Below are 22,794 nucleotides of genomic sequence, written 5' to 3'. Positions count from 1 at the left end.
TAAAATAAAATCCACTGGTTTTACTTTTTTCATGCTTGATTCCATCTTTCTTCCTCTTTAGCACTTATAGCAGATTCTTACTCCCACTATTGCACTATCACAGAGACTTAGCAAAGGCCAATTTGATGTTGTCCCACTATGAGGATAGAAAGCTTCATACTGAGAAGATGAAAAGAAGGCACTGCTGAGATTTGAACTCAGGATCTCCTGTTTACTAGACAGGCGCTTTAACCAACTAAGCCACAGCACCACAAGCTGGTGAGGACGGGAAAGCCAGGGAAGATTTAGTCACTAATCGATAATTTCAAGTGGTTAATTGAGCAAAACAACATTGAGCTTCAGTTCCATTCCACGCACAGCAGAAGCATTGAATAAGATGTCGATCTCAGTCATGGCAATTAAGAAACCGAGTATTTTTTGAAGAGCATTTTCGAAAAGGGCCATGACAAATTTGCAGAATGCGACAGAAGCTGTATCGAGAACAAGGGCTTGGGATTTGAAGTTCCATAATTAAATGATCCATCTTTTATCACAGCTGGAAATTGGGACTTGTTTTGCTTCCCAGTCATGAGACAGAATAGACAGATTGAAAGAATGCCACTGCAGTGCCAAAAGTAGAAACAATTAGGAATGATTGATAAGTTGCTATTAAAACCCTTTGCACTGGTTCATTTCTGATAAGGTTTGTCCTAATCTAACTTTAGACAATAGATACTCTAGGAGATGAGATGAGGCCACACTGCCAAAAGCCTTTATACAATCTTCAGCAAAAACACCCTGACAGCTTAAAATCCTCATGAGATCTTACCTCCTAATTTTAACTTGGTCATGTAGACGAGGGGGCCGAGTGGTTAAGGCGATGGACTGCTAATCCATTGTGCTCTGCATGCATGGGTTCGAATCCCATCCTCGTCAGTATAATCTGCTTCTTTCCATTTGACAAGAATGACTTTCATTTTAGGCAAAATGGTGTATACTTCAAGCATGAAAGTTGATTCTTTTCTCTTTCAAGAAAGCTGCTATAGTACTATCGTCTGGTTTCTACATGTTCATGCAGGCAAGTTGGCTGCGTAGTTAAGATGGTACATTAACAATGCAGTTAAGAGATTGAGCTATGCATGCATGGCTTTGAATTCAATCTGTCCTATTTCTTTTCTGATTCTTTTAAGTTTCCAGCTCAAGGTTTTATTTTCTGCCCAAGCAATGAATTCTTCAAACATGAAAGTTTAAATCTTCTACCATTCAAGAAGGCTGCTATCAAACTTTGCTTAGAGAGTCAGATACGTAAGGAGGAGGCATTTCAAAATAGTAAAATAAAATCCACTGGTTTTACTTTTTTCATGCTTGATTCCATCTTTCTTCCTCTTTAGCACTTATAACAGATTCTTACTCCCACTATTGCACTATCACAGAGACTTAGCAAAGGCCAATTTGATGTTGTCCCACTATGAGGATAGAAAGCTTCATACTGAGAAGATGAAAAGAAGGCACTGCTGAGATTTGAACTCAGGATCTCCTGTTTACTAGACAGGCGCTTTAACCAACTAAGCCACAGCACCACAAGCTGGTGAGGACGGGAAAGCCAGGGAAGATTTAGTCACTAATCGATAATTTCAAGTGGTTAATTGAGCAAAACAACATTGAGCTTCAGTTCCATTCCACGCACAGCAGAAGCATTGAATAAGATGTCGCTCTCAGTCATGGCAATTAAGAAACTGAGTATTTTTTGAAGAGCATTTTCGAAAAGGGCCATGACAAATTTGCAGAATGCGACAGAAGCTGTATCGAGAACAAGGGCTTGGGATTTGAAGTTCCATAATTAAATGATCCATCTTTTATCACAGCTGGAAATTTGGACTTGTTTTGCTTCCCAGTCATGAGACAGAATAGACAGATTGAAAGAATGCCACTGCAGTGCCAAAAGTAGAAACAATTAGGAATGATTGATAAGTTGCTATTAAAACCCTTTGCACTGGTTCATTTCTGATAAGGTTTGTCCTAATCTAACTTTAGACAATAGATACTCTAGGAGATGAGATGAGGCCACACTGCCAAAAGCCTTTATACAATCTTCAGCAAAAACACCCTGACAGCTTAAAATCCTCATGAGATCTTACCTCCTAATTTTAACTTGGTCATGTAGACGAGGTGGCCGAGTGGTTAAGGCGATGGACTGCTAATCCATTGTGCTCTGCATGCATGGGTTCGAATCCCATCCTCGTCGGTATAATCTGCTTCTTTCCATTTGACGAGATTGGCTTTCATTTTAGGCAAAATGGTGTATACTTCAAGCATGAAAGTTGATTCTTTTCTCTTTCAAGAAAGCTGCTATAGTACTATCGTCTGGTTTCTACATGTTCATGCAGGCAAGTTGGCTGCGTAGTTAAGATGGTACATTAACAATGCAGTTAAGAGATTGAGCTATGCATGCATGGCTTTGAATTCAATCTGTCCTATTTCTTTTCTGATTCTTTTAAGTTTCCAGCTCAAGGTTTTATTTTCTGCCCAAGCAATGAATTCTTCAAACATGAAAGTTTAAATCTTCTACCATTCAAGAAGGCTGCTATCAAACTTTGCTTAGAGAGTCAGATACGTAAGGAGGAGGCATTTCAAAATAGTAAAATAAAATCCACTGGTTTTACTTTTTTCATGCTTGATTCCATCTTTCTTCCTCTTTAGCACTTATAGCAGATTCTTACTCCCACTATTGCACTATCACAGAGACTTAGCAAAGGCCAATTTGATGTTGTCCCACTATGAGGATAGAAAGCTTCATACTGAGAAGATGAAAAGAAGGCACTGCTGAGATTTGAACTCAGGATCTCCTGTTTACTAGACAGGCGCTTTAACCAACTAAGCCACAGCACCACAAGCTGGTGAGGACGGGAAAGCCAGGGAAGATTTAGTCACTAATCGATAATTTCAAGTGGTTAATTGAGCAAAACAACATTGAGCTTCAGTTCCATTCCACGCACAGCAGAAGCATTGAATAAGATGTCGATCTCAGTCATGGCAATTAAGAAACCGAGTATTTTTTGAAGAGCATTTTCGAAAAGGGCCATGACAAATTTGCAGAATGCGACAGAAGCTGTATCGAGAACAAGGGCTTGGGATTTGAAGTTCCATAATTAAATGATCCATCTTTTATCACAGCTGGAAATTGGGACTTGTTTTGCTTCCCAGTCATGAGACAGAATAGACAGATTGAAAGAATGCCACTGCAGTGCCAAAAGTAGAAACAATTAGGAATGATTGATAAGTTGCTATTAAAACCCTTTGCACTGGTTCATTTCTGATAAGGTTTGTCCTAATCTAACTTTAGACAATAGATACTCTAGGAGATGAGATGAGGCCACACTGCCAAAAGCCTTTATACAATCTTCAGCAAAAACACCCTGACAGCTTAAAATCCTCATGAGATCTTACCTCCTAATTTTAACTTGGTCATGTAGACGAGGGGGCCGAGTGGTTAAGGCGATGGACTGCTAATCTATTGTGCTCTGCATGCATGGGTTCGAATCCCATCCTCGTCAGTATAATCTGCTTCTTTCCATTTGACAAGAATGGCTTTCATTTTAGGCAAAATGGTGTATACTTCAAGCATGAAAGTTGATTCTTTTCTCTTTCAAGAAAGCTGCTATAGTACTATCGTCTGGTTTCTACATGTTCATGCAGGCAAGTTGGCTGCGTAGTTAAGATGGTACATTAACAATGCAGTTAAGAGATTGAGCTATGCATGCATGGCTTTGAATTCAATCTGTCCTATTTCTTTTCTGATTCTTTTAAGTTTCCAGCTCAAGGTTTTATTTTCTGCCCAAGCAATGAATTCTTCAAACATGAAAGTTTAAATCTTCTACCATTCAAGAAGGCTGCTATCAAACTTTGCTTAGAGAGTCAGATACGTAAGGAGGAGGCATTTCAAAATAGTAAAATAAAATCCACTGGTTTTACTTTTTTCATGCTTGATTCCATCTTTCTTCCTCTTTATCACTTATAACAGATTCTTACTCCCACTATTGCACTATCACAGAGACTTAGCAAAGGCCAATTTGATGTTGTCCCACTATGAGGATAGAAAGCTTCATACTGAGAAGATGAAAAGAAGGCACTGCTGAGATTTGAACTCAGGATCTCCTGTTTACTAGACAGGCGCTTTAACCAACTAAGCCACAGCACCACAAGCTGGTGAGGACGGGAAAGCCAGGGAAGATTTAGTCACTAATCGATAATTTCAAGTGGTTAATTGAGCAAAACAACATTGAGCTTCAGTTCCATTCCACGCACAGCAGAAGCATTGAATAAGATGTCGCTCTCAGTCATGGCAATTAAGAAACTGAGTATTTTTTGAAGAGCATTTTCGAAAAGGGCCATGACAAATTTGCAGAATGCGACAGAAGCTGTATCGAGAACAAGGGCTTGGGATTTGAAGTTCCATAATTAAATGATCCATCTTTTATCACAGCTGGAAATTGGGACTTGTTTTGCTTCCCAGTCATGAGACAGAATAGACAGATTGAAAGAATGCCACTGCAGTGCCAAAAGTAGAAACAATTAGGAATGATTGATAAGTTGCTATTAAAACCCTTTGCACTGGTTCATTTCTGATAAGGTTTGTCCTAATCTAACTTTAGACAATAGATACTCTAGGAGATGAGATGAGGCCACACTGCCAAAAGCCTTTATACAATCTTCAGCAAAAACACCCTGACAGCTTAAAATCCTCATGAGATCTTACCTCCTAATTTTAACTTGGTCATGTAGACGAGGTGGCCGAGTGGTTAAGGCGATGGACTGCTAATCCATTGTGCTCTGCATGCATGGGTTCGAATCCCATCCTCGTCGGTATAATCTGCTTCTTTCCATTTGACGAGATTGGCTTTCATTTTAGGCAAAATGGTGTATACTTCAAGCATGAAAGTTGATTCTTTTCTCTTTCAAGAAAGCTGCTATAGTACTATCGTCTGGTTTCTACATGTTCATGCAGGCAAGTTGGCTGCGTAGTTAAGATGGTACATTAACAATGCAGTTAAGAGATTGAGCTATGCATGCATGGCTTTGAATTCAATCTGTCCTATTTCTTTTCTGATTCTTTTAAGTTTCCAGCTCAAGGTTTTATTTTCTGCCCAAGCAATGAATTCTTCAAACATGAAAGTTTAAATCTTCTACCATTCAAGAAGGCTGCTATCAAACTTTGCTTAGAGAGTCAGATACGTAAGGAGGAGGCATTTCAAAATAGTAAAATAAAATCCACTGGTTTTACTTTTTTCATGCTTGATTCCATCTTTCTTCCTCTTTAGCACTTATAGCAGATTCTTACTCCCACTATTGCACTATCACAGAGACTTAGCAAAGGCCAATTTGATGTTGTCCCACTATGAGGATAGAAAGCTTCATACTGAGAAGATGAAAAGAAGGCACTGCTGAGATTTGAACTCAGGATCTCCTGTTTACTAGACAGGCGCTTTAACCAACTAAGCCACAGCACCACAAGCTGGTGAGGACGGGAAAGCCAGGGAAGATTTAGTCACTAATCGATAATTTCAAGTGGTTAATTGAGCAAAACAACATTGAGCTTCAGTTCCATTCCACGCACAGCAGAAGCATTGAATAAGATGTCGATCTCAGTCATGGCAATTAAGAAACCGAGTATTTTTTGAAGAGCATTTTCGAAAAGGGCCATGACAAATTTGCAGAATGCGACAGAAGCTGTATCGAGAACAAGGGCTTGGGATTTGAAGTTCCATAATTAAATGATCCATCTTTTATCACAGCTGGAAATTGGGACTTGTTTTGCTTCCCAGTCATGAGACAGAATAGACAGATTGAAAGAATGCCACTGCAGTGCCAAAAGTAGAAACAATTAGGAATGATTGATAAGTTGCTATTAAAACCCTTTGCACTGGTTCATTTCTGATAAGGTTTGTCCTAATCTAACTTTAGACAATAGATACTCTAGGAGATGAGATGAGGCCACACTGCCAAAAGCCTTTATACAATCTTCAGCAAAAACACCCTGACAGCTTAAAATCCTCATGAGATCTTACCTCCTAATTTTAACTTGGTCATGTAGACGAGGGGGCCGAGTGGTTAAGGCGATGGACTGCTAATCCATTGTGCTCTGCATGCATGGGTTCGAATCCCATCCTCGTCAGTATAATCTGCTTCTTTCCATTTGACAAGAATGGCTTTCATTTTAGGCAAAATGGTGTATACTTCAAGCATGAAAGTTGATTCTTTTCTCTTTCAAGAAAGCTGCTATAGTACTATCGTCTGGTTTCTACATGTTCATGCAGGCAAGTTGGCTGCGTAGTTAAGATGGTACATTAACAATGCAGTTAAGAGATTGAGCTATGCATGCATGGATTTGAATTCAATCTGTCCTATTTCTTTTCTGATTCTTTTAAGTTTCCAGCTCAAGGTTTTATTTTCTGCCCAAGCAATGAATTCTTCAAACATGAAAGTTTAAATCTTCTACCATTCAAGAAGGCTGCTATCAAACTTTGCTTAGAGAGTCAGATACGTAAGGAGGAGGCATTTCAAAATAGTAAAATAAAATCCACTGGTTTTACTTTTTTCATGCTTGATTCCATCTTTCTTCCTCTTTAGCACTTATAACAGATTCTTACTCCCACTATTGCACTATCACAGAGACTTAGCAAAGGCCAATTTGATGTTGTCCCACTATGAGGATAGAAAGCTTCATACTGAGAAGATGAAAAGAAGGCACTGCTGAGATTTGAACTCAGGATCTCCTGTTTACTAGACAGGCGCTTTAACCAACTAAGCCACAGCACCACAAGCTGGTGAGGACGGGAAAGCCAGGGAAGATTTAGTCACTAATCGATAATTTCAAGTGGTTAATTGAGCAAAACAACATTGAGCTTCAGTTCCATTCCACGCACAGCAGAAGCATTGAATAAGATGTCGCTCTCAGTCATGGCAATTAAGAAACCGAGTATTTTTTGAAGAGCATTTTCGAAAAGGGCCATGACAAATTTGCAGAATGCGACAGAAGCTGTATCGAGAACAAGGGCTTGGGATTTGAAGTTCCATAATTAAATGATCCATCTTTTATCACAGCTGGAAATTGGGACTTGTTTTGCTTCCCAGTCATGAGACAGAATAGACAGATTGAAAGAATGCCACTGCAGTGCCAAAAGTAGAAACAATTAGGAATGATTGATAAGTTGCTATTAAAACCCTTTGCACTGGTTCATTTCTGATAAGGTTTGTCCTAATCTCTTTAGACAATAGATACTCTAGGAGATGAGATGAGGCCACACTGCCAAAAGCCTTTATACAATCTTCAGCAAAAACACCCTGACAGCTTAAAATCCTCATGAGATCTTACCTCCTAATTTTAACTTGGTCATGTAGACGAGGTGGCCGAGTGGTTAAGGCGATGGACTGCTAATCCATTGTGCTCTGCATGCATGGGTTCGAATCCCATCCTCGTCGGTATAATCTGCTTCTTTCCATTTGACAAGATTGGCTTTCATTTTAGGCAAAATGGTGTATACTTCAAGCATGAAAGTTGATTCTTTTCTCTTTCAAGAAAGCTGCTATAGTACTATCGTCTGGTTTCTACATGTTCATGCAGGCAAGTTGGCTGCGTAGTTAAGATGGTACATTAACAATGCAGTTAAGAGATTGAGCTATGCATGCATGGCTTTGAATTCAATCTGTCCTATTTCTTTTCTGATTCTTTTAAGTTTCCAGCTCAAGGTTTTATTTTCTGCCCAAGCAATGAATTCTTCAAACATGAAAGTTTAAATCTTCTACCATTCAAGAAGGCTGCTATCAAACTTTGCTTAGAGAGTCAGATACGTAAGGAGGAGGCATTTCAAAATAGTAAAATAAAATCCACTGGTTTTACTTTTTTCATGCTTGATTCCATCTTTCTTCCTCTTTAGCACTTATAGCAGATTCTTACTCCCACTATTGCACTATCACAGAGACTTAGCAAAGGCCAATTTGATGTTGTCCCACTATGAGGATAGAAAGCTTCATACTGAGAAGATGAAAAGAAGGCACTGCTGAGATTTGAACTCAGGATCTCCTGTTTACTAGACAGGCGCTTTAACCAACTAAGCCACAGCACCACAAGCTGGTGAGGACGGGAAAGCCAGGGAAGATTTAGTCACTAATCGATAATTTCAAGTGGTTAATTGAGCAAAACAACATTGAGCTTCAGTTCCATTCCACGCACAGCAGAAGCATTGAATAAGATGTCGCTCTCAGTCATGGCAATTAAGAAACCGAGTATTTTTTGAAGAGCATTTTCGAAAAGGGCCATGACAAATTTGCAGAATGCGACAGAAGCTGTATCGAGAACAAGGGCTTGGGATTTGAAGTTCCATAATTAAATGATCCATCTTTTATCACAGCTGGAAATTGGGACTTGTTTTGCTTCCCAGTCATGAGACAGAATAGACATATTGAAAGAATGCCACTGCAGTGCCAAAAGTAGAAACAATTAGGAATGATTGATAAGTTGCTATTAAAACCCTTTGCACTGGTTCATTTCTGATAAGGTTTGTCCTAATCTAACTTTAGACAATAGATACTCTAGGAGATGAGATGAGGCCACACTGCCAAAAGCCTTTATACAATCTTCAGCAAAAACACCCTGACAGCTTAAAATGCTCATGAGATCTTACCTCCTAATTTTAACTTGGTCATGTAGACGAGGTGGCCGAGTGGTTAAGGCGATGGACTGCTAATCCATTGTGCTCTGCATGCATGGGTTCGAGTCCCATCCTCGTCGGTATAATCTGCTTCTTTCCATTTGACAAGATTGGCTTTCATTTTAGGCAAAATGGTGTATACTTCAAGCATGAAAGTTGATTCTTTTCTCTTTCAAGAAAGCTGCTATAGTACTATCGTCTGGTTTCTACATGTTCATGCAGGCAAGTTGGCTGCGTAGTTAAGATGGTACATTAACAATGCAGTTAAGAGATTGAGCTATGCATGCATGGTTTTGAATTCAATCTGTCCTATTTCTTTTCTGATTCTTTTAAGTTTCCAGCTCAAGGTTTTATTTTCTGCCCAAGCAATGAATTCTTCAAACATGAAAGTTTAAATCTTCTACCATTCAAGAAGGCTGCTATCAAACTTTGCTTAGAGAGTCAGATACGTAAGGAGGAGGCATTTCAAAATAGTAAAATAAAATCCACTGGTTTTACTTTTTTCATGCTTGATTCCATCTTTCTTCCTCTTTAGCACTTATAGCAGATTCTTACTCCCACTATTGCACTATCACAGAGACTTAGCAAAGGCCAATTTGATGTTGTCCCACTATGAGGATAGAAAGCTTCATAGTAAGAAGATGAAAAGAAGGCACTGCTGAGATTTGAACTCAGGATCTCCTGTTTACTAGACAGGCGCTTTAACCAACTAAGACACAGCACCACATGCTGGTGAGGACGGGAAAGCCAGGGAAGATTTAGTCACTAATCGATAATTTCAAGTGGTTAATTGCGCAAAACAACATTGAGCTTCAGTTCCATTCCAAGCACAGCAGAAGCATTGAATAAAATGTCGCTCTCAGTCATGGCAATTAAGAAACCGAGTAATTTTTGAAGAGCATTCTCGAAAAGGACCATGACAAATATGCAGAATGCGACAGAAGCTGTATCGAGAACAAGGGCTTGGGATTTGAAGTTCCATAATTAAATGATCCATCTTTTATCACAGCTGGAAATTGGGACTTGTTTTGCTTCCCAGTCATGAGACAGAACAGACAGATTGAAAGAATGCCGCTGCAGTGCCAAAAGTAGAAACAATTAGGAATGATTGATAAGTTGCTATTAAAACCCTTTGCACTGGTTCATTTCTGATAAGGTTTGTCCTAATCTAACTTTAGACAATAGATACTCTAGGAGATGAGATGAGGCCACACTGCCAAAAGCCTTTATACAATCTTCAGCAAAAACACCCTGACAGCTTAAAATCCTCATGAGATCTTACCTCCTAATTTAGACTTGGTCATGTAGACGAGGTGGCCGAGTGGTTAAGGCGATGGACTTCTAATCCATTGTGCTCTGCATGCATGGGTTTGAATCCCATCCTCGTCGGTATAATCTGCTTCTATCCATTTGACAAGATTGGCTTTCATTTTAGGCAAAATGGTGTATACTTCAAGCATGAAATTTGATTCTTTTCTCTTTCAAGAAAGCTGCTATAGTACTATCGTCTGGTTTCTACATGTTCATGCAGGCAAGTTGGTTGCGTAGTTAAGATGGTACATTAACAATGCAGTTAAGAGATTGAGCTATGCATGCATGGCTTTGAATTCAATCTGTCCTATTTCTTTTCTGATTATTTTAAGTTTCCAGCTCAAGGTTTTATTTTCTGCCCAAGCAATGAATTCTTCAAACATGAAAGTTTAAATCTTCTACCATTCAAGAAGGCTGCTATCAAACTTTGCTTAGAGAGTCAGATACGTAAGGAGGAGGCATTTCAAAATAGTAAAATAAAATCCACTGGTTTTACTTTTTTCATGCTTGATTCCATCTTTCTTCCTCTTTAGCACTTATAGCAGATTCTTACTCCCACTATTGCACTATCACAGAGACTTAGCAAAGGCCAATTTGATGTTGTCCCACTATGAGGATAGAAAGCTTCATACTGAGAAGATGAAAAGAAGGCACTGCTGAGATTTGAACTCAGGATCTCCTGTTTACTAGACAGGCGCTTTAACCAACTAAGCCACAGCACCACAAGCTGGTGAGGACGGGAAAGCCAGGGAAGATTTAGTCACTAATCGATAATTTCAAGTGGTTAATTGCGCAAAACAACATTGAGCTTCAGTTCCATTCCAAGCACAGCAGAAGCATTGAATAAGATGTCGCTCTCAGTCATGGCAATTAAGAAACCGAGTATTTTTTGAAGAGCATTCTCGAAAAGGACCATGACAAATTTGCAGAATGCGACAGAAGCTGTATCGAGAACAAGGGCTTGGGATTTGAAGTTCCATAATTAAATGATCCATCTTTTATCACAGCTGGAAATTGGGACTTGTTTTGTTTCCCAGTCATGAGACAGAATAGACAGATTGAAAGAATGCCGCTGCAGTGCCAAAAGTAGAAACAATTAGGAATGATTGATAAGTTGCTATTAAAACCCTTTGCACTGGTTCATTTCTGATAAGGTTTGTCCTAATCTAACTTTAGACAATAGATACTCTAGGAGATGAGATGAGGCCACACTGCCAAAAGCCTTTATACAATCTTCAGCAAAAACACCCTGACAGCTTAAAATCCTCATGAGATCTTACCTCCTAATTTAGACTTGGTCATGTAGACGAGGTGGCCGAGTGGTTAAGGCGATGGACTGCTAATCCATTGTGCTCTGCATGCATGCGTTCGAGTTCCATCCTCGTCGGTATAATCTGCTTCTTTCCATTTGACAAGATTGGCTTTCATTTTAGGCAAAATGGTGTATACTTCAAGCATGAAAGTTGATTCTTTTCTCTTTCAAGAAAGCTGCTATAGTACTATCGTCTGGTTTCTACATGTTCATGCAGGCAAGTTGGCTGCGTAGTTAAGATGGTACATTAACAATGCAGTTAAGAGATTGAGCTATGCATGCATGGCTTTGAATTCAATCTGTCCTATTTCTTTTCTGATTCTTTTAAGTTTCCAGCTCAAGGTTTTATTTTCTGCCCAAGCAATGAATTCTTCAAACATGAAAGTTTAAATCTTCTACCATTCAAGAAGGCTGCTATCAAACTTTGCTTAGAGAGTCAGATACGTAAGGAGGAGGCATTTCAAAATAGTAAAATAAAATCCACTGGTTTTACTTTTTTCATGCTTGATTCCATATTTCTTCCTCTTTAGCACTTATAGCAGATTCTTACTCCCACTATTGCACTATCACAGAGACTTAGCAAAGGCCAATTTGATGTTGTCCCACTATGAGGATGGAAAGCTTCATACTGAGAAGATGAAAAGAAGGCACTGCTGAGATTTGAACTCAGGATCTCCTGTTTACTAGACAGGCACTTTAACCAACTAAGCCACAGCACCACAAGCTGGTGAGGATGGGAAAGCCAGGGAAAATTTTGTCACTAATCGATAATTTCAAGTGGTTAATTGAGCAAAACAACATTGAGCTTCAGTTCCATTCCACGCACAGCAGAAGCATTCTATAAGATGTCGCTCTCAGTCATGGCAATTAAGAAACCGAGTATTTTTTGAAGAGCATTCTCGAAAAGGACCATGACAAATTTGCAGAATGCGACAGAAGCTGTATCGAGAACAAGGGCTTGGGATTTGAAGTTCCATAATTAAATGATCCATCTTTTATCACAGCTGGAAATTGGGACTTGTTTTGCTTCCCAGTCATGAGACAGAATAGACAGATTGAAAGAATGCCACTGCAGTGCCAAAAGTAGAAACAATTAAGAATGATTGATAAGTTGCTATTAAAACCCTTTGCACTGGTTCATTTCTGATAAGGTTTGTCCTAATCTAACTTTAGACAATAGATACTCTAGGAGATGAGATGAGGCCACACTGCCAAAAGCCTTTATACAATCTTCAGCAAAAACACCCTGACAGCTTAAAATCCTCATGAGATCTTACCTCCTAATTTTAACTTGGTCATGTAGACGAGGGGGCCGAGTGGTTAAGGCGATGGACTGCTAATCCATTGTGCTCTGCATGCATGGGTTTGAATCCCATCCTCATCGGTATAATCTGCTTCTTTCACTTTGACAAGATTGGCTTTCATTTTTAGGCAAAATGGTGTATACTTCAAGCATGAAAGTTGATTCTTTTCTCTTTCAAGAAAGCTGCTATAGTACTATCGTCTGGTTTCTACATGTTCATGCAGGCAAGTTGGCTGCGTAGTTAAGATGGTACATTAACAATGCAGTTAAGAGATTGAGCTATGCATGCATGGCTTTGAATTCAATCTGTCCTATTTCTTTTCTGATTCTTTTAAGTTTCCAGCTCAAGGTTTTATTTTCTGCCCAAGCAATGAATTCTTCAAACATGAAAGTTTAAATCTTCTACCATTCAAGAAGGCTGCTATCAAACTTTGCTTAGAGAGTCAGATACGTAAGGAGGAGGCATTTCAAAATAGTAAAATAAAATCCACTGGTTTTACTTTTTTCATGCTTGATTCCATCTTTCTTCCTCTTTAGCACTTATAACAGATTCTTACTCCCACTATTGCACTATCACAGAGACTTAGCAAAGGCCAATTTGATGTTGTCCCACTATGAGGATAGAAAGCTTCATACTGAGAAGATGAAAAGAAGGCACTGCTGAGATTTGAACTCAGGATCTCCTGTTTACTAGACAGGCGCTTTAACCAACTAAGCCACAGCACCACAAGCTGGTGAGGACGGGAAAGCCAGGGAAGATTTAGTCACTAATCGATAATTTCAAGTGGTTAATTGAGCAAAACAACATTGAGCTTCAGTTCCATTCCACGCACAGCAGAAGCATTGAATAAGATGTCGCTCTCAGTCATGGCAATTAAGAAACTGAGTATTTTTTGAAGAGCATTTTCGAAAAGGGCCATGACAAATTTGCAGAATGCGACAGAAGCTGTATCGAGAACAAGGGCTTGGGATTTGAAGTTCCATAATTAAATGATCCATCTTTTATCACAGCTGGAAATTGGGACTTGTTTTGCTTCCCAGTCATGAGACAGAATAGACAGATTGAAAGAATGCCACTGCAGTGCCAAAAGTAGAAACAATTAGGAATGATTGATAAGTTGCTATTAAAACCCTTTGCACTGGTTCATTTCTGATAAGGTTTGTCCTAATCTAACTTTAGACAATAGATACTCTAGGAGATGAGATGAGGCCACACTGCCAAAAGCCTTTATACAATCTTCAGCAAAAACACCCTGACAGCTTAAAATCCTCATGAGATCTTACCTCCTAATTTTAACTTGGTCATGTAGACGAGGTGGCCGAGTGGTTAAGGCGATGGACTGCTAATCCATTGTGCTCTGCATGCATGGGTTTGAATCCCATCCTCGTCGGTATAATCTGCTTCTTTCCATTTGACGAGATTGGCTTTCATTTTAGGCAAAATGGTGTATACTTCAAGCATGAAAGTTGATTCTTTTCTCTTTCAAGAAAGCTGCTATAGTACTATCGTCTGGTTTCTACATGTTCATGCAGGCAAGTTGGCTGCGTAGTTAAGATGGTACATTAACAATGCAGTTAAGAGATTGAGCTATGCATGCATGGCTTTGAATTCAATCTGTCCTATTTCTTTTCTGATTCTTTTAAGTTTCCAGCTCAAGGTTTTATTTTCTGCCCAAGCAATGAATTCTTCAAACATGAAAGTTTAAATCTTCTACCATTCAAGAAGGCTGCTATCAAACTTTGCTTAGAGAGTCAGATACGTAAGGAGGAGGCATTTCAAAATAGTAAAATAAAATCCACTGGTTTTACTTTTTTCATGCTTGATTCCATCTTTCTTCCTCTTTAGCACTTATAGCAGATTCTTACTCCCACTATTGCACTATCACAGAGACTTAGCAAAGGCCAATTTGATGTTGTCCCACTATGAGGATAGAAAGCTTCATACTGAGAAGATGAAAAGAAGGCACTGCTGAGATTTGAACTCAGGATCTCCTGTTTACTAGACAGGCGCTTTAACCAACTAAGCCACAGCACCACAAGCTGGTGAGGACGGGAAAGCCAGGGAAGATTTAGTCACTAATCGATAATTTCAAGTGGTTAATTGAGCAAAACAACATTGAGCTTCAGTTCCATTCCACGCACAGCAGAAGCATTGAATAAGATGTCGATCTCAGTCATGGCAATTAAGAAACCGAGTATTTTTTGAAGAGCATTTTCGAAAAGGGCCATGACAAATTTGCAGAATGCGACAGAAGCTGTATCGAGAACAAGGGCTTGGGATTTGAAGTTCCATAATTAAATGATCCATCTTTTATCACAGCTGGAAATTGGGACTTGTTTTGCTTCCCAGTCATGAGACAGAATAGACAGATTGAAAGAATGCCACTGCAGTGCCAAAAGTAGAAACAATTAGGAATGATTGATAAGTTGCTATTAAAACCCTTTGCACTGGTTCATTTCTGATAAGGTTTGTCCTAATCTAACTTTAGACAATAGATACTCTAGGAGATGAGATGAGGCCACACTGCCAAAAGCCTTTATACAATCTTCAGCAAAAACACCCTGACAGCTTAAAATCCTCATGAGATCTTACCTCCTAATTTTAACTTGGTCATGTAGACGAGGGGGCCGAGTGGTTAAGGCGATGGACTGCTAATCCATTGTGCTCTGCATGCATGGGTTCGAATCCCATCCTCGTCAGTATAATCTGCTTCTTTCCATTTGACAAGAATGACTTTCATTTTAGGCAAAATGGTGTATACTTCAAGCATGAAAGTTGATTCTTTTCTCTTTCAAGAAAGCTGCTATAGTACTATCGTCTGGTTTCTACATGTTCATGCAGGCAAGTTGGCTGCGTAGTTAAGATGGTACATTAACAATGCAGTTAAGAGATTGAGCTATGCATGCATGGCTTTGAATTCAATCTGTCCTATTTCTTTTCTGATTCTTTTAAGTTTCCAGCTCAAGGTTTTATTTTCTGCCCAAGCAATGAATTCTTCAAACATGAAAGTTTAAATCTTCTACCATTCAAGAAGGCTGCTATCAAACTTTGCTTAGAGAGTCAGATACGTAAGGAGGAGGCATTTCAAAATAGTAAAATAAAATCCACTGGTTTTACTTTTTTCATGCTTGATTCCATCTTTCTTCCTCTTTAGCACTTATAACAGATTCTTACTCCCACTATTGCACTATCACAGAGACTTAGCAAAGGCCAATTTGATGTTGTCCCACTATGAGGATAGAAAGCTTCATACTGAGAAGATGAAAAGAAGGCACTGCTGAGATTTGAACTCAGGATCTCCTGTTTACTAGACAGGCGCTTTAACCAACTAAGCCACAGCACCACAAGCTGGTGAGGACGGGAAAGCCAGGGAAGATTTAGTCACTAATCGATAATTTCAAGTGGTTAATTGAGCAAAACAACATTGAGCTTCAGTTCCATTCCACGCACAGCAGAAGCATTGAATAAGATGTCGCTCTCAGTCATGGCAATTAAGAAACTGAGTATTTTTTGAAGAGCATTTTCGAAAAGGGCCATGACAAATTTGCAGAATGCGACAGAAGCTGTATCGAGAACAAGGGCTTGGGATTTGAAGTTCCATAATTAAATGATCCATCTTTTATCACAGCTGGAAATTTGGACTTGTTTTGCTTCCCAGTCATGAGACAGAATAGACAGATTGAAAGAATGCCACTGCAGTGCCAAAAGTAGAAACAATTAGGAATGATTGATAAGTTGCTATTAAAACCCTTTGCACTGGTTCATTTCTGATAAGGTTTGTCCTAATCTAACTTTAGACAATAGATACTCTAGGAGATGAGATGAGGCCACACTGCCAAAAGCCTTTATACAATCTTCAGCAAAAACACCCTGACAGCTTAAAATCCTCATGAGATCTTACCTCCTAATTTTAACTTGGTCATGTAGACGAGGTGGCCGAGTGGTTAAGGCGATGGACTGCTAATCCATTGTGCTCTGCATGCATGGGTTCGAATCCCATCCTCGTCGGTATAATCTGCTTCTTTCCATTTGACGAGATTGGCTTTCATTTTAGGCAAAATGGTGTATACTTCAAGCATGAAAGTTGATTCTTTTCTCTTTCAAGAAAGCTGCTATAGTACTATCGTCTGGTTTCTACATGTTCATGCAGGCAAGTTGGCTGCGTAGTTAAGATGGTACATTAACAATGCAGTTAAGAGATTGAGCTATGCATGCATGGCTTTGAATTCAATCTGTCCTATTTCTTTTCTGATTCTTTTAAGTTTCCAGCTCAAGGTTTTATTTTCTGCCCAAGCAATGAATTCTTCAAACATGAAAGTTTAAATCTTCTACCATTCAAGAAGGCTGCTATCAAACTTTGCTTAGAGAGTCAGATACGTAAGGAGGAGGCATTTCAAAATAGTAGAATAAAATCCACTGGTTTTACTTTTTTCATGCTTGATTCCATCTTTCTTCCTCTTTAGCACTTATAGCAGATTCTTACTCCCACTATTGCACTATCACAGAGACTTAGCAAAGGCCAATTTGATGTTGTCCCACTATGAGGATAGAAAGCTTCATACTGAGAAGATGAAAAGAAGGCACTGCTGAGATTTGAACTCAGGATCTCCTGTTTACTAGACAGGCGCTTTAACCAACTAAGCCACAGCACCACAAGCTGGTGAGGACGGGAAAGCCAGGGAAGATTTAGTCACTAATCGATAATTTCAAGTGGTTAATTGAGCAAAACAACATTGAGCTTCAGTTCCATTCCACGCACAGCAGAAGCATTGAATAAGATGTCGATCTCAGTCATGGCAATTAAGAAACCGAGTATTTTTTGAAGAGCATTTTCGAAAAGGGCCATGACAAATTTGCAGAATGCGACAGAAGCTGTATCGAGAACAAGGGCTTGGGATTTGAAGTTCCATAATTAAATGATCCATCTTTTATCACAGCTGGAAATTGGGACTTGTTTTGCTTCCCAGTCATGAGACAGAACAGACAGATTGAAAGAATGCCGCTGCAGTGCCAAAAGTAGAAACAATTAGGAATGATTGATAAGTTGCTATTAAAACCCTTTGCACTGGTTCATTTCTGATAAGGTTTGTCCTAATCTAACTTTAGACAATAGATACTCTAGGAGATGAGATGAGGCCACACTGCCAAAAGCCTTTATACAATCTTCAGCAAAAACACCCTGACAGCTTAAAATCCTCATGAGATCTTACCTCCTAATTTAGACTTGGTCATGTAGACGAGGTGGCCGAGTGGTTAAGGCGATGGACTTCTAATCCATTGTGCTCTGCATGCATGGGTTTGAATCCCATCCTTGTCGGTATAATCTGCTTCTATCCATTTGACAAGATTGGCTTTCATTTTAGGCAAAATGGTGTATACTTCAAGCATGAAATTTGATTCTTTTCTCTTTCAAGAAAGCTGCTATAGTACTATCGTCTGGTTTCTACATGTTCATGCAGGCAAGTTGGTTGCGTAGTTAAGATGGTACATTAACAATGCAGTTAAGAGATTGAGCTATGCATGCATGGCTTTGAATTCAATCTGTCCTATTTCTTTTCTGATTATTTTAAGTTTCCAGCTCAAGGTTTTATTTTCTGCCCAAGCAATGAATTCTTCAAACATGAAAGTTTAAATCTTCTACCATTCAAGAAGGCTGCTATCAAACTTTGCTTAGAGAGTCAGATACGTAAGGAGGAGGCATTTCAAAATAGTAAAATAAAATCCACTGGTTTTACTTTTTTCATGCTTGATTCCATCTTTCTTCCTCTTTAGCACTTATAGCAGATTCTTACTCCCACTATTGCACTATCACAGAGACTTAGCAAAGGCCAATTTGATGTTGTCCCACTATGAGGATAGAAAGCTTCATACTGAGAAGATGAAAAGAAGGCACTGCTGAGATTTGAACTCAGGATCTCCTGTTTACTAGACAGGCGCTTTAACCAACTAAGCCACAGCACCACAAGCTGGTGAGGACGGGAAAGCCAGGGAAGATTTAGTCACTAATCGATAATTTCAAGTGGTTAATTGCGCAAAACAACATTGAGCTTCAGTTCCATTCCAAGCACAGCAGAAGCATTGAATAAGATGTCGCTCTCAGTCATGGCAATTAAGAAACCGAGTATTTTTTGAAGAGCATTCTCGAAAAGGACCATGACAAATTTGCAGAATGCGACAGAAGCTGTATCGAGAACAAGGGCTTGGGATTTGAAGTTCCATAATTAAATGATCCATCTTTTATCACAGCTGGAAATTGGGACTTGTTTTGTTTCCCAGTCATGAGACAGAATAGACAGATTGAAAGAATGCCGCTGCAGTGCCAAAAGTAGAAACAATTAGGAATGATTGATAAGTTGCTATTAAAACCCTTTGCACTGGTTCATTTCTGATAAGGTTTGTCCTAATCTAACTTTAGACAATAGATACTCTAGGAGATGAGATGAGGCCACACTGCCAAAAGCCTTTATACAATCTTCAGCAAAAACACCCTGACAGCTTAAAATCCTCATGAGATCTTACCTCCTAATTTAGACTTGGTCATGTAGACGAGGTGGCCGAGTGGTTAAGGCGATGGACTGCTAATCCATTGTGCTCTGCATGCATGCGTTCGAGTTCCATCCTCGTCGGTATAATCTGCTTCTTTCCATTTGACAAGATTGGCTTTCATTTTAGGCAAAATGGTGTATACTTCAAGCATGAAAGTTGATTCTTTTCTCTTTCAAGAAAGCTGCTATAGTACTATCGTCTGGTTTCTACATGTTCATGCAGGCAAGTTGGCTGCGTAGTTAAGATGGTACATTAACAATGCAGTTAAGAGATTGAGCTATGCATGCATGGCTTTGAATTCAATCTGTCCTATTTCTTTTCTGATTCTTTTAAGTTTCCAGCTCAAGGTTTTATTTTCTGCCCAAGCAATGAATTCTTCAAACATGAAAGTTTAAATCTTCTACCATTCAAGAAGGCTGCTATCAAACTTTGCTTAGAGAGTCAGATACGTAAGGAGGAGGCATTTCAAAATAGTAAAATAAAATCCACTGGTTTTACTTTTTTCATGCTTGATTCCATCTTTCTTCCTCTTTAGCACTTATAACAGATTCTTACTCCCACTATTGCACTATCACAGAGACTTAGCAAAGGCCAATTTGATGTTGTCCCACTATGAGGATAGAAAGCTTCATACTGAGAAGATGAAAAGAAGGCACTGCTGAGATTTGAACTCAGGATCTCCTGTTTACTAGACAGGCGCTTTAACCAACTAAGCCACAGCACCACAAGCTGGTGAGGACGGGAAAGCCAGGGAAGATTTAGTCACTAATCGATAATTTCAAGTGGTTAATTGAGCAAAACAACATTGAGCTTCAGTTCCATTCCACGCACAGCAGAAGCATTGAATAAGATGTCGCTCTCAGTCATGGCAATTAAGAAACTGAGTATTTTTTGAAGAGCATTTTCGAAAAGGGCCATGACAAATTTGCAGAATGCGACAGAAGCTGTATCGAGAACAAGGGCTTGGGATTTGAAGTTCCATAATTAAATGATCCATCTTTTATCACAGCTGGAAATTGGGACTTGTTTTGCTTCCCAGTCATGAGACAGAATAGACAGATTGAAAGAATGCCACTGCAGTGCCAAAAGTAGAAACAATTAGGAATGATTGATAAGTTGCTATTAAAACCCTTTGCACTGGTTCATTTCTGATAAGGTTTGTCCTAATCTAACTTTAGACAATAGATACTCTAGGAGATGAGATGAGGCCACACTGCCAAAAGCCTTTATACAATCTTCAGCAAAAACACCCTGACAGCTTAAAATCCTCATGAGATCTTACCTCCTAATTTTAACTTGGTCATGTAGACGAGGTGGCCGAGTGGTTAAGGCGATGGACTGCTAATCCATTGTGCTCTGCATGCATGGGTTTGAATCCCATCCTCGTCGGTATAATCTGCTTCTTTCCATTTGACGAGATTGGCTTTCATTTTAGGCAAAATGGTGTATACTTCAAGCATGAAAGTTGATTCTTTTCTCTTTCAAGAAAGCTGCTATAGTACTATCGTCTGGTTTCTACATGTTCATGCAGGCAAGTTGGCTGCGTAGTTAAGATGGTACATTAACAATGCAGTTAAGAGATTGAGCTATGCATGCATGGCTTTGAATTCAATCTGTCCTATTTCTTTTCTGATTCTTTTAAGTTTCCAGCTCAAGGTTTTATTTTCTGCCCAAGCAATGAATTCTTCAAACATGAAAGTTTAAATCTTCTACCATTCAAGAAGGCTGCTATCAAACTTTGCTTAGAGAGTCAGATACGTAAGGAGGAGGCATTTCAAAATAGTAAAATAAAATCCACTGGTTTTACTTTTTTCATGCTTGATTCCATCTTTCTTCCTCTTTAGCACTTATAGCAGATTCTTACTCCCACTATTGCACTATCACAGAGACTTAGCAAAGGCCAATTTGATGTTGTCCCACTATGAGGATAGAAAGCTTCATACTGAGAAGATGAAAAGAAGGCACTGCTGAGATTTGAACTCAGGATCTCCTGTTTACTAGACAGGCGCTTTAACCAAATAAGCCACAGCACCACAAGCTGGTGAGGACGGGAAAGCCAGGGAAGATTTAGTCACTAATCGATAATTTCAAGTGGTTAATTGAGCAAAACAACATTGAGCTTCAGTTCCATTCCACGCACAGCAGAAGCATTGAATAAGATGTCGATCTCAGTCATGGCAATTAAGAAACCGAGTATTTTTTGAAGAGCATTTTCGAAAAGGGCCATGACAAATTTGCAGAATGCGACAGAAGCTGTATCGAGAACAAGGGCTTGGGATTTGAAGTTCCATAATTAAATGATCCATCTTTTATCACAGCTGGAAATTGGGACTTGTTTTGCTTCCCAGTCATGAGACAGAATAGACAGATTGAAAGAATGCCACTGCAGTGCCAAAAGTAGAAACAATTAGGAATGATTGATAAGTTGCTATTAAAACCCTTTGCACTGGTTCATTTCTGATAAGGTTTGTCCTAATCTAACTTTAGACAATAGATACTCTAGGAGATGAGATGAGGCCACACTGCCAAAAGCCTTTATACAATCTTCAGCAAAAACACCCTGACAGCTTAAAATCCTCATGAGATCTTACCTCCTAATTTTAACTTGGTCATGTAGACGAGGGGGCCGAGTGGTTAAGGCGATGGACTGCTAATCCATTGTGCTCTGCATGCATGGGTTCGAATCCCATCCTCGTCAGTATAATCTGCTTCTTTCCATTTGACAAGAATGACTTTCATTTTAGGCAAAATGGTGTATACTTCAAGCATGAAAGTTGATTCTTTTCTCTTTCAAGAAAGCTGCTATAGTACTATCGTCTGGTTTCTACATGTTCATGCAGGCAAGTTGGCTGCGTAGTTAAGATGGTACATTAACAATGCAGTTAAGAGATTGAGCTATGCATGCATGGCTTTGAATTCAATCTGTCCTATTTCTTTTCTGATTCTTTTAAGTTTCCAGCTCAAGGTTTTATTTTCTGCCCAAGCAATGAATTCTTCAAACATGAAAGTTTAAATCTTCTACCATTCAAGAAGGCTGCTATCAAACTTTGCTTAGAGAGTCAGATACGTAAGGAGGAGGCATTTCAAAATAGTAAAATAAAATCCACTGGTTTTACTTTTTTCATGCTTGATTCCATCTTTCTTCCTCTTTAGCACTTATAACAGATTCTTACTCCCACTATTGCACTATCACAGAGACTTAGCAAAGGCCAATTTGATGTTGTCCCACTATGAGGATAGAAAGCTTCATACTGAGAAGATGAAAAGAAGGCACTGCTGAGATTTGAACTCAGGATCTCCTGTTTACTAGACAGGCGCTTTAACCAACTAAGCCACAGCACCACAAGCTGGTGAGGACGGGAAAGCCAGGGAAGATTTAGTCACTAATCGATAATTTCAAGTGGTTAATTGAGCAAAACAACATTGAGCTTCAGTTCCATTCCACGCACAGCAGAAGCATTGAATAAGATGTCGCTCTCAGTCATGGCAATTAAGAAACTGAGTATTTTTTGAAGAGCATTTTCGAAAAGGGCCATGACAAATTTGCAGAATGCGACAGAAGCTGTATCGAGAACAAGGGCTTGGGATTTGAAGTTCCATAATTAAATGATCCATCTTTTATCACAGCTGGAAA

At 39.2% G+C, this 22,794-nt stretch overlaps 34 non-coding genes across 34 annotated transcripts; 16 read left to right on the top strand and 18 right to left on the bottom strand.

Moving 5' to 3' along the window:
* Positions 1-176: 176 nt before the first annotated feature.
* TRNAT-AGU (transfer RNA threonine (anticodon AGU)) lies at positions 177-250 on the bottom strand. The gene has a single exon. It is a non-coding gene; the product is annotated as a tRNA-Thr (tRNA).
* A 583-nt stretch (positions 251-833) lies between these two features.
* TRNAS-GCU (transfer RNA serine (anticodon GCU)) lies at positions 834-915 on the top strand. Its single transcript has one exon. It is a non-coding gene; the product is annotated as a tRNA-Ser (tRNA).
* A 570-nt stretch (positions 916-1,485) lies between these two features.
* TRNAT-AGU (transfer RNA threonine (anticodon AGU)) lies at positions 1,486-1,559 on the bottom strand. The gene has a single exon. It is a non-coding gene; the product is annotated as a tRNA-Thr (tRNA).
* A 583-nt stretch (positions 1,560-2,142) lies between these two features.
* TRNAS-GCU (transfer RNA serine (anticodon GCU)) lies at positions 2,143-2,224 on the top strand. The gene has a single exon. It is a non-coding gene; the product is annotated as a tRNA-Ser (tRNA).
* Positions 2,225-2,794: 570 nt separating this feature from the next.
* On the bottom strand, positions 2,795-2,868 carry TRNAT-AGU (transfer RNA threonine (anticodon AGU)). Its single transcript has one exon. It is a non-coding gene; the product is annotated as a tRNA-Thr (tRNA).
* A 583-nt stretch (positions 2,869-3,451) lies between these two features.
* On the top strand, positions 3,452-3,533 carry TRNAS-GCU (transfer RNA serine (anticodon GCU)). Its single transcript has one exon. It is a non-coding gene; the product is annotated as a tRNA-Ser (tRNA).
* A 570-nt stretch (positions 3,534-4,103) lies between these two features.
* TRNAT-AGU (transfer RNA threonine (anticodon AGU)) lies at positions 4,104-4,177 on the bottom strand. Its single transcript has one exon. It is a non-coding gene; the product is annotated as a tRNA-Thr (tRNA).
* A 583-nt stretch (positions 4,178-4,760) lies between these two features.
* On the top strand, positions 4,761-4,842 carry TRNAS-GCU (transfer RNA serine (anticodon GCU)). The gene has a single exon. It is a non-coding gene; the product is annotated as a tRNA-Ser (tRNA).
* Positions 4,843-5,412: 570 nt separating this feature from the next.
* On the bottom strand, positions 5,413-5,486 carry TRNAT-AGU (transfer RNA threonine (anticodon AGU)). The gene has a single exon. It is a non-coding gene; the product is annotated as a tRNA-Thr (tRNA).
* A 583-nt stretch (positions 5,487-6,069) lies between these two features.
* TRNAS-GCU (transfer RNA serine (anticodon GCU)) lies at positions 6,070-6,151 on the top strand. Its single transcript has one exon. It is a non-coding gene; the product is annotated as a tRNA-Ser (tRNA).
* Positions 6,152-6,721: 570 nt separating this feature from the next.
* Positions 6,722-6,795, bottom strand: TRNAT-AGU (transfer RNA threonine (anticodon AGU)). The gene has a single exon. It is a non-coding gene; the product is annotated as a tRNA-Thr (tRNA).
* A 581-nt stretch (positions 6,796-7,376) lies between these two features.
* TRNAS-GCU (transfer RNA serine (anticodon GCU)) lies at positions 7,377-7,458 on the top strand. Its single transcript has one exon. It is a non-coding gene; the product is annotated as a tRNA-Ser (tRNA).
* A 570-nt stretch (positions 7,459-8,028) lies between these two features.
* On the bottom strand, positions 8,029-8,102 carry TRNAT-AGU (transfer RNA threonine (anticodon AGU)). Its single transcript has one exon. It is a non-coding gene; the product is annotated as a tRNA-Thr (tRNA).
* A 583-nt stretch (positions 8,103-8,685) lies between these two features.
* Positions 8,686-8,767, top strand: TRNAS-GCU (transfer RNA serine (anticodon GCU)). Its single transcript has one exon. It is a non-coding gene; the product is annotated as a tRNA-Ser (tRNA).
* Positions 8,768-9,337: 570 nt separating this feature from the next.
* TRNAT-AGU (transfer RNA threonine (anticodon AGU)) lies at positions 9,338-9,411 on the bottom strand. Its single transcript has one exon. It is a non-coding gene; the product is annotated as a tRNA-Thr (tRNA).
* A 583-nt stretch (positions 9,412-9,994) lies between these two features.
* TRNAR-UCU (transfer RNA arginine (anticodon UCU)) lies at positions 9,995-10,076 on the top strand. Its single transcript has one exon. It is a non-coding gene; the product is annotated as a tRNA-Arg (tRNA).
* Positions 10,077-10,646: 570 nt separating this feature from the next.
* TRNAT-AGU (transfer RNA threonine (anticodon AGU)) lies at positions 10,647-10,720 on the bottom strand. Its single transcript has one exon. It is a non-coding gene; the product is annotated as a tRNA-Thr (tRNA).
* Positions 10,721-11,303: 583 nt separating this feature from the next.
* On the top strand, positions 11,304-11,385 carry TRNAS-GCU (transfer RNA serine (anticodon GCU)). The gene has a single exon. It is a non-coding gene; the product is annotated as a tRNA-Ser (tRNA).
* Positions 11,386-11,955: 570 nt separating this feature from the next.
* TRNAT-AGU (transfer RNA threonine (anticodon AGU)) lies at positions 11,956-12,029 on the bottom strand. The gene has a single exon. It is a non-coding gene; the product is annotated as a tRNA-Thr (tRNA).
* Positions 12,030-13,265: 1,236 nt separating this feature from the next.
* Positions 13,266-13,339, bottom strand: TRNAT-AGU (transfer RNA threonine (anticodon AGU)). Its single transcript has one exon. It is a non-coding gene; the product is annotated as a tRNA-Thr (tRNA).
* Positions 13,340-13,922: 583 nt separating this feature from the next.
* Positions 13,923-14,004, top strand: TRNAS-GCU (transfer RNA serine (anticodon GCU)). The gene has a single exon. It is a non-coding gene; the product is annotated as a tRNA-Ser (tRNA).
* A 570-nt stretch (positions 14,005-14,574) lies between these two features.
* TRNAT-AGU (transfer RNA threonine (anticodon AGU)) lies at positions 14,575-14,648 on the bottom strand. Its single transcript has one exon. It is a non-coding gene; the product is annotated as a tRNA-Thr (tRNA).
* A 583-nt stretch (positions 14,649-15,231) lies between these two features.
* TRNAS-GCU (transfer RNA serine (anticodon GCU)) lies at positions 15,232-15,313 on the top strand. The gene has a single exon. It is a non-coding gene; the product is annotated as a tRNA-Ser (tRNA).
* Positions 15,314-15,883: 570 nt separating this feature from the next.
* Positions 15,884-15,957, bottom strand: TRNAT-AGU (transfer RNA threonine (anticodon AGU)). Its single transcript has one exon. It is a non-coding gene; the product is annotated as a tRNA-Thr (tRNA).
* A 583-nt stretch (positions 15,958-16,540) lies between these two features.
* Positions 16,541-16,622, top strand: TRNAS-GCU (transfer RNA serine (anticodon GCU)). Its single transcript has one exon. It is a non-coding gene; the product is annotated as a tRNA-Ser (tRNA).
* A 570-nt stretch (positions 16,623-17,192) lies between these two features.
* Positions 17,193-17,266, bottom strand: TRNAT-AGU (transfer RNA threonine (anticodon AGU)). The gene has a single exon. It is a non-coding gene; the product is annotated as a tRNA-Thr (tRNA).
* A 583-nt stretch (positions 17,267-17,849) lies between these two features.
* TRNAR-UCU (transfer RNA arginine (anticodon UCU)) lies at positions 17,850-17,931 on the top strand. Its single transcript has one exon. It is a non-coding gene; the product is annotated as a tRNA-Arg (tRNA).
* Positions 17,932-18,501: 570 nt separating this feature from the next.
* On the bottom strand, positions 18,502-18,575 carry TRNAT-AGU (transfer RNA threonine (anticodon AGU)). The gene has a single exon. It is a non-coding gene; the product is annotated as a tRNA-Thr (tRNA).
* A 583-nt stretch (positions 18,576-19,158) lies between these two features.
* Positions 19,159-19,240, top strand: TRNAS-GCU (transfer RNA serine (anticodon GCU)). Its single transcript has one exon. It is a non-coding gene; the product is annotated as a tRNA-Ser (tRNA).
* A 570-nt stretch (positions 19,241-19,810) lies between these two features.
* Positions 19,811-19,884, bottom strand: TRNAT-AGU (transfer RNA threonine (anticodon AGU)). The gene has a single exon. It is a non-coding gene; the product is annotated as a tRNA-Thr (tRNA).
* Positions 19,885-20,467: 583 nt separating this feature from the next.
* TRNAS-GCU (transfer RNA serine (anticodon GCU)) lies at positions 20,468-20,549 on the top strand. Its single transcript has one exon. It is a non-coding gene; the product is annotated as a tRNA-Ser (tRNA).
* Positions 20,550-21,119: 570 nt separating this feature from the next.
* On the bottom strand, positions 21,120-21,193 carry TRNAT-AGU (transfer RNA threonine (anticodon AGU)). Its single transcript has one exon. It is a non-coding gene; the product is annotated as a tRNA-Thr (tRNA).
* A 583-nt stretch (positions 21,194-21,776) lies between these two features.
* TRNAS-GCU (transfer RNA serine (anticodon GCU)) lies at positions 21,777-21,858 on the top strand. The gene has a single exon. It is a non-coding gene; the product is annotated as a tRNA-Ser (tRNA).
* A 570-nt stretch (positions 21,859-22,428) lies between these two features.
* On the bottom strand, positions 22,429-22,502 carry TRNAT-AGU (transfer RNA threonine (anticodon AGU)). Its single transcript has one exon. It is a non-coding gene; the product is annotated as a tRNA-Thr (tRNA).
* Positions 22,503-22,794: the final 292 nt, after the last annotated feature.

This window comes from Phyllobates terribilis, unplaced genomic scaffold (assembly GCF_046119375.1).
Source record: "Phyllobates terribilis strain yellow unplaced genomic scaffold, ASM4611937v1 Scaffold_9__5_contigs__length_417890890, whole genome shotgun sequence".
In the NCBI taxonomy this organism is placed as follows: Eukaryota; Metazoa; Chordata; class Amphibia; order Anura; family Dendrobatidae; genus Phyllobates; species Phyllobates terribilis.
The sequence above is the reverse complement of the archived record's forward strand: the minus strand, read 5'-3'. Positions and strand labels throughout refer to the sequence as shown.